Raw genomic sequence first — 8,205 nt, forward strand, 5'->3', positions numbered from 1 at the left:
GTTTCTGTGGCGCAATCGGTTAGCGCGTTCGGCTGTTAACCGAAAGGTTGGTGGTTCGAGTCCACCCAGGGACGAAGATTTTCTTTACAAACGTCACCTGGTAAATTAATGTTCAAATAGTGGTGCTAAAGTGAGGTGTTAATTACAATCATCACGCCTTCCCACAATACAACTGTAAGATAAAAATAACTAATTAAATTATCTTTACACTAGTAATGATGGACAGTGCTATAAAAGATCATACACTAAGAGATTCAGTCAAACAACTCCGACGTCACCGGTACCGAGCATCAATGAAACTTGCTCCTCATTGGCTCATTTCTACAAGAATCTCCGTCTTGTCCGCTGTACAGTCACACGAGAGACCTGGGAGAGGAGCCTATGCGGCTGAGTGGCGCTGCCTCAGTGTAAGGCACACGGATCAGTGCTTTACTCTCCGTACTGAGTAACTGCACTTCTTTCATTGGAGAGGGAGAGTGCCTGCACTTTTCAGCTGTGCTGCAATACATTTAATGGGAGAGTACGGGCACTTCTCACGAGCAAATAGGTCTGAGGCGAGAATACAAGCATTGATACAGACAAAGACACGCTCTGAGCAGACATTGGAAACACAGCCTAGGTGCCCTTCACCCGACCTTAATAGGTTCACCCTGACCATAACCAGATCCATGGCTCACAACAGGAGCCAGAAGCCCACACCAATAACCAGACGCGTCCCCCAATGCCCAGAGACAAGTAAAGCAGCACAGACATCATTGAGTGCACTGGCCTCTCCCACTACCCAGGGATGGAACTCGTCATCAGAGGTCCAGAAATGTTCATGCAGCACCGGCAGATGATGTCATATGTACCTGCACCGCACACTGTACTCACTCAGAGATGGTTCTTTCTGTGCCGCACCTGTAAAACTACCGCATAACTCCACGTCACGACGGACACATCGCTCATGTTCAAAGTTTTTCCTTTATATACTTTTGCTTCAGGTGTGCTATTTCAATTGGAAGAACTGCAGTGAGGGAACCAGGACTTCAACTCCCAAAATGCAACCGAGATTCCAGGAGTGGAGCACTGCAGCCCTCTTGACTTGGAGTCACACTATAACCTCATGCATGTCACAGCGGGAGGTAAGAGGGGGCTGTGAATTCAGTGAAAGGCTGAGCTTGGACAGTGGAAACTCCACTATGGGTTTTCTTTATTTGACAGAATGTGGATAATAATGCAAAATATGATATATTGGTTCAAAATCGCACTGTAGATCGTAGGAATTGAAACTGCCATGCCGCACTGGAATGTTCAGCTACAGCAATACGCAGCGATCATCGTGGCCGGTTAGCTCAGTTGGTTAGAGCGTGGTGCTAATAACGCCAAGGTCGCGGGTTCGACCCCCGTACTGGCCAAATTATTTTTTAACCTTTATATTTGTTGAAAACAAAAAAAAGATGCATATATTAGAAGGAGTTTCAGATAACACCTCATAAGGTTGTTTGTATGATGTCGTTAATAACTGGGCTTAGGAGTCTGATGTTTGTACCAGCAGCACCAATGCAGCTAACGCCATGTTGGGACACTAAGGGGTGGCAGGGTCCCCCTCCTCTCTCTGTCACACCAGCCTCCTCCATGTTTCCATAACTCACTCAAATGCCCCTTTTGAACCGGGACGCGCGACTATAGATGACCCTGTCTCTCCAGGAGTGACGATTCCTCTGCTTCTCGGTGGGGTGTCCAGAGGTCACGAGAGGTGAAGGAAAGAGCACATGGGTTACGGAGGCATCATTAAATTATGATGTATATATTGGTGACCTTTAAATCAGTGTACTCTCGTTTAGTTTAAGGAATGTAAAGCACTTCACGGATACACATTTTTCATCACCCTATTTGCAGTTTTCCTATTCTTACATCAGGTTTTGTTCTTGTGGAAAGTCGGTGGAAAAAAATCAGAGTTGTATACAAAGAAATGTATACCCCGTTCCAGTGACACCAGGACAGCCCAAACAGAGGAGACATAGGGCAGCTGGAAATAGAGAGGCGCTGTGGCTTAGTTGGTTAAAGCGCCTGTCTAGTAAACAGGAGATCCTGAGTCCGAATCTCAGCAGTGCCTCAGCCTTTTAAACACATGTCGAAGAGACTAAAGAAGACCCCCCCTGTCTTAAAATTCACAGAGATGAACTGTCTGGAGACCCTACTGCTGCTTTTATTATAATTATTCACAGATATTGGGTAAGACTGTTTAGAATCTAAACATGTATTTGAGGGTTGAATGCTGAACACTGTTACTGAACAGGCAGAGGAGGTTCGAGCTGCAGAGCCTAAAGAACAGGCACAGCACAGGCAGCAGCAATGTGTAAACTGAGCTTTAGAGTACAGATGGTTGCAGCACAGGCACCAGTGTAGATATAGCTTTAGAGTACAGATGGTTGCAGCACAGGCAGCGGCGTTGCAAGCTTCACTCACATGATAAGGCTGTGAGTAGGCCAGGAGTAATTCAGGGGTGCAGTGGGAGCGGTAATAAAACCAGGTGGAAGCTGAAGCTCTTTCACAACTGGGCACTGTGCACAGCACAAGTAAGGCCTTATGTCTAGTGCTTCGTGCATTTCTAAACGAGTAATGTGTCTCCCACTTTCGAGACCAATTCAGCCTACTGTGGCCCAAGCCATGAGTCCCTCTGAAGAGTCGTGTCTAGTTCTGCAGACACCACTTAGGGTATTGTGTCAAGCACACACTGTTCTCTCTGGAGTTCTACAAAATGTTTCCGGACCTCACGGGGCGTATTGATGCTATTTCTAAGGACTGCATCTGGCACACTGTCGGCTGATCTGGAGGTCGCCTGTGGTGAAAGCTGTCTGGTTCTGGAGGGTTCATCTAGAGTACTGTGCCTGTTATCAGAGTCACGTCTCATATCTTGTATCAAGTTCTAGTGGCAACATCTGAAGATTTCTTTTCTCTTGTTTGGAGGCCACCACTGTCATAATGTGTCCAGAGCTGCAGATATCATTGTGTTACTAAAGCCGGGCTGGAAACTTGTGTCTAGCTGTAGATGTCACTCCTGATACATTGAATTACTTTAGACGGCCACATTTACAATGTTGTGTTTAGTTCTGGTCAATGCATGTGCAGTGTTATTTTTAGTTTTGGACCCAAAGCTGGCGACTGTCCCCATTTCTGGATGCTGCACCTGGAGTGTGTTGTTCTGAAGGCTTTGTCTGCAGTTTTGTGTCTAGTTGTAGGCGTCTCAGCTGGATCTATTACTACTTTAGAAGTTCACTTTTGCAGCGCCGTGTTGAGTTCTGTCCTGTTCATTTGGAGTATGGATTTTCATTTTGGAGCAATCTTGGGGACGGTTTCCGTTTCTGGATGCTGCATCTGGGGTGTGTTCAGTTCTAGAGGCTTTGTCTGTAAGTGTGTGTGTGTGTGTGTGTGGCTAACGACATGGTGTGTTGTGTCCAGCTAAAATTGTTCACCTCTAGCACTGTGTCAAGTAGTGAAGACTGTGTATTTGATGCTTCTGTTCAGATATTTAGGCTTCACCTGAAGTTTTGTATCAAGTTCCGGAGCCCTCTTTCGAAGTTTTGTGTCAACCTTGGGAGACTCAGCTGTAGTATTGTGTCAAGTGCCTCACACCCCGTCTGCAATATTGTGTCCAGTTCTCGATGCCTGCCTTAGAGTTTTGATCCAGCTCTTTCAATGTTGGCATACCATATCTTGCATACCGAGCCAGGTCTCTAGGCCTCCCTGGGGCATTGTGTTCAATTATGGTGGCCACATTTTGCTGTGTGCATCTCTGGTGGCCCCTTCCTGAGGTCTGCGCCCCGTTTTGGAGGCCTCCTCTGGATTAATGCAACAATTTCTGGAAGCCACATCTAAAGCGCTGAACACACTTCTTGAATTCCCACCTGGAATATTGTACCTGGTTGTAGAATCAAACTTCATTTTACTCAGTCATCCTCTGTAGGGCTTATTAGGAGCGCTGGGCTAGAGAAGAGATATGAAGTTTTTATTGATATACACAGAACCTCATCCACAAACACCCAGACTTGCTGGATCCAGCCTATGAGAGCGAGGGACAGACACAGCGCCCAAGTAGCTCGCCGTGATCGTATAGTGGTTAGTACTCTGCGTTGTGGCCGCAGCAACCTTGGTTCGAATCCGAGTCACGGCATTGCGGGTGGCAATGTCACGGCAGTTGGGTGAGCACTTTTTGGCTAAACATAGATTTTGAATTCATATACAGTATTTTTTTTTTATAGAGCCCATACGGACCCTCTGCATTATCCAACCGATGAACCTGCCAGCTTTCATCAAGCAAAGTCACTGCATCCTAATGAGGTACGAAGTGGGAAGATTATTTTTTACATTTAATATCTTGCTTTTTGTATCCTGTTTCATACTGTCGATCTTCCGTGCACAAGTGCTGTGTATATGCGCAGAAGCCTTTTACTATGGAATGCAGAAAAAAAATAGTTCGTTTTAAGATGCATTTCCTGTAAGAATGTTTTATTTTTCTGTGAGGTTGCCTTATTATGTGCTCAGGCGAAGCTGTAATTAATGATATGTCCCCATTGAAAGGCAAACATTCATCTCTCAAATATGCTTCCCGTTCTTAATAGCCTGGACAGAGATGGTCGTCCCATTAAGTGCATCCCACGCCCAGAAGAAGTGCTAGTAACGTCTAGCTAACAGTGGAGCAGTCCTGCTATGAAGCGTCAGTCCTACTAGGAAGCGTCAGTCCTGCTGGGAAGCGTCAGTCCTGCTGGGAAGCGTCAGTCCTGCTATGAAGCGTCAGTCCTGCTGGGAAGCGTCAGTCCTGCTGGGAAGCGTCTGTCCTGTTGGGAAGCGTCAGTCCTGCTGGGAAGCGTCAGTCCTGCTGGGAAGCGTCAGTCCTGCTGGGAAGCGTCAGTCCTGCTATGAAGCGTCAGTCCTGCTATGAAGCGTCAGTCCTGCTGGGAAGCGTCAGTCCTGCTGGGAAGCGTCAGTCCTGCTGGGAAGCGTCAGTCCTGCTATGAAGCGTCAGTCCTGCTATGAAGCGTCAGTCCTGCTATGAAGCGTCAGTCCTGCTATGAAGCGTCAGTCCTGCTGGGAAGCGTCAGTCCTGCTGGGAAGCGTCAGTCCTGCTGGGAAGCGTCAGTCCTGCTCTGCTGGTGATATGAGGAGTTCATGATTTACTGCTCGCCCTGACCACAGGCCCCGCCTCTCCCTCCCTCAATGGTGACTTTACTGTTCCAGATTTCATCACTGATGCCCCTCTCTGCCCCTCTCGTGATCTTTGACCCTCAGCTAGTCCTCTGGGCTACCTCTTCTTCCCAGTACCTGTACTCTGCTTTGCCCATTTGGATATATTTATTGTTTTGGCGCTTGTCTCTGTTCAGTACAGAAAGCATCGTCCCCGCGGATGTCAGTTCTGTGACTTCTCAGCATTTCCGGCATCGGCTGCACTGTGCAGCATCTTTGTTTCTGCCAGGTACAGCCTGGGTGGTTTAGCGTGGACCACAAATAATGATTCAGCACCTGCAATGGTCGAGGTTTATCATCTTCTGTTTTTCTGACGTTCATATGTACTATCGAGGCATCAGTGATTGACAGATAGAACCTGCCATACTACATGTGAGCTTCATAGCTGCTGTCTTCATGTGAAGTATGGGTGCTCTATGGTAACCGCCTGTGCTCTCGTCAGCCTCATGCATAGACTAGAATTGAGTGTAGAATAGACAGTGTCCACTTTCACATTGTTTTATATATGTATGCAGTTCACGGCGTCTCAGACAGTGAGGCATTAGTGGTTCAGTGGTAGAATTCTCGCCTGCCACGCGGGAGGCCCGGGTTCGATTCCCGGCCAATGCAGCATGTGCTTTTGTAATTAGGATTGATTATTTATTTATTTACTCATTTCTGAAGTATTGAGAATTGTCTTAGTATTTTTAATATAAAGTTGGGCTATAAGATTTTGAAATATTGTATCTAGGTTTGCAGTTTCTTTGAAAGGGTTTTTACCTGCGTGGAATAATCCCCTCAAAGCAGCTTTAGGAACTGTCTTGAAAATTCGAAGCTCCCTGCCACGTGTCTGGTTTTAATGTGTGTAAAGCACATAGTACCCCCAGGGGCACCCCGCTTTCCCCCCTCCCCCAAATTAGGTTACCCAATGACACACAAGAAACAGCTGTAAGTGGGAACAAATGCTGCAGGTTTATTACATAATTCCAAGATATGTAATGGGTGGGTTATCTTACGGGCGATCCAAGGGCAGGCAACCATCTGGGTCGCCTGCCCGCCTGATGAGCCTGGCAGCGCGGGAGCAATGCCCGCAAGTGCTGCCCTCCAGGTGATTCTTTCTATGATCACGTGCCGTTGGTAATTCTACTCACGCCCCCCCTCTCGGGGCGGAGCGTCGCATAGCAAGCCCCCGGTTGTTCAGGCCCACAACCGCCCGCAGGACTAGCGGGGCGCCGACACGGCTTCCGGGACCTCCCATGAGGCTCCTCGTTTTGGCTCAGGCACCCCCTTGGTGCCGCGCAGAGGTACTCTTTGTACCGGCCTGCTTCCAGATCGCCCTGTAACTCCGCCTGCAACGAAAAAGGAAAACATTACAACGCTCAGAACCCCCCCCCCCCAACCACGCCTACGCCGGGTAAGCGGTAGCGAGGGAAAAGGCGAGGTGGGCGACAAAAGAGGTCGCCAGTGAGGGTGGGGGAAGGCTAAATAGCCTCCCCCTCACCCCTGGGCCAGGAAGTGACACGCATTAGGCGTCACTTCCGGCCCTGACAACGGAGGGGGGGCTCCAGTCTGTGTCCCCGCCCCCCCCCCCCGTAGGGAGGGGGTGGGGAGGGGTGACCGGGGCCCCGGGGCCACTAAGGCGCCGAACGCCGAGTGGCCCCCTGCGGGGGCCGCGGTCAGCGACATAGTACCCCCAGGGGCACCCCGCTTTCCCCCCTCCCCCAAATTAGTTTACCCAATGACACACAAGAAACAGTTGTAAGTGGGAACAAATGCTGCAGGTTTATTACATAATTCCAAGATATGTAATGGGTGGGTTATCTTACGGGCGATCCAAGGGCAGGCAACCATCTGGGTCGCCTGCCGGCCTGATGAGCCGGGCAGCGCGGGAGCGATGCCCGCAAGTGCTGCCCTCCAGGTGATTCTTTCTATGATCACGTGCCGTTGGTAATTCTACTCACGCCCCCCCTCTCGGGGCGGAGCGTCGCATAGCAAGCCCCCGGTTGTTCAGGCCCACAACCGCCCGCAGGACTAGCGGGGCGCCGACACGGCTTCCGGGACCTCCCATGAGGCTCCTCGTTTTGGCTCAGGCACCCCCTTGGTGCCGCGCAGAGGTACTCTTTGTACCGGCCTGCTTCCAGATCGCCCTGTAACTCCGCCACAGCCCTGGAGGTGGCTCACCATCGCAGCCAGGGCCCTCCACCAACCCGCTATAGTCTTACCTGCCACCTCTCCTATCTGGGGCTTCCTGCGACTAGCTGGAAGGGAACCATCCTAGCAGAAGGAAGAGTTTGAAATTCTGCCACTTCATGACAGTGTGACAGCGCTAGCGGGACTCAAACCTTGTGAGATCCCTTATATCCACAGGCCCAAAAGATGATTCTGAAGTTTTGCCACCTTATGACACTTTGACAGCGTTTCCTGGACTCAAACCCTTGTCCTGTGAGACCATTACAACCGTAGGCACAAGACTTACCATTGAGCTATGGCTCCTGGTTACAGAAGAGTTTGAAATTTTGCCAACTTCTGACACTTTGACAGCGTTTGCGGGACTCGAACCCAAGACTTACCAGTGAGCTATAGCTCCTGGTGTTGTAGATGGCCCCATCTAAGCCCCCAAGGCCCGAGACGCTATCCTAATCGGAATAGGGTCTGCTGAAATAAAGGACCCATTGGGCCTGGGGAGATGTGCCAAGAACTATTCGCCCCCCATGCGGGCAGGTTACCCTCTTCACAATTCTGGGCCTGCCCCCTTAGGCTATGAAGGCGAGAAGGGGTTTACTTAACCTTTGGCCAGCCCCTCTGATTGCTAAACCCGGAGCACAGGAGTGCTCCTCGCTGCCAGCGCGTGACCATGGTCAAGGGGCAACTCCTGCCCCTGCCCACCATCCCCTATTCCTTATGGGAATTATGCCCCTACCGATCACTCAGTGATGTAACCCCCTAGGCATACCAGCTTCGGGAATCTGTCCGGCTTAAACATTGCGCGCTGACAGTAAA

At 49.8% G+C, this 8,205-nt stretch overlaps 4 non-coding genes across 4 annotated transcripts; all 4 read left to right on the forward strand.

Annotated features, from left to right (window-relative positions):
• Nucleotides 1-74, forward strand: TRNAN-GUU (transfer RNA asparagine (anticodon GUU)). The gene has a single exon. It is a non-coding gene; the product is annotated as a tRNA-Asn (tRNA).
• A 1,950-nt stretch (nt 75-2,024) lies between these two features.
• Nucleotides 2,025-2,098, forward strand: TRNAT-AGU (transfer RNA threonine (anticodon AGU)). The gene has a single exon. It is a non-coding gene; the product is annotated as a tRNA-Thr (tRNA).
• Nucleotides 2,099-4,084: 1,986 nt separating this feature from the next.
• TRNAH-GUG (transfer RNA histidin (anticodon GUG)) lies at nt 4,085-4,156 on the forward strand. Its single transcript has one exon. It is a non-coding gene; the product is annotated as a tRNA-His (tRNA).
• A 1,608-nt stretch (nt 4,157-5,764) lies between these two features.
• Nucleotides 5,765-5,835, forward strand: TRNAG-GCC (transfer RNA glycine (anticodon GCC)). Its single transcript has one exon. It is a non-coding gene; the product is annotated as a tRNA-Gly (tRNA).
• Nucleotides 5,836-8,205: the final 2,370 nt, after the last annotated feature.

The sequence above is a fragment of the Triturus cristatus genome, chromosome 12 (assembly GCF_964204655.1).
Source record: "Triturus cristatus chromosome 12, aTriCri1.1, whole genome shotgun sequence".
In the NCBI taxonomy this organism is placed as follows: domain Eukaryota; kingdom Metazoa; phylum Chordata; class Amphibia; order Caudata; family Salamandridae; genus Triturus; species Triturus cristatus.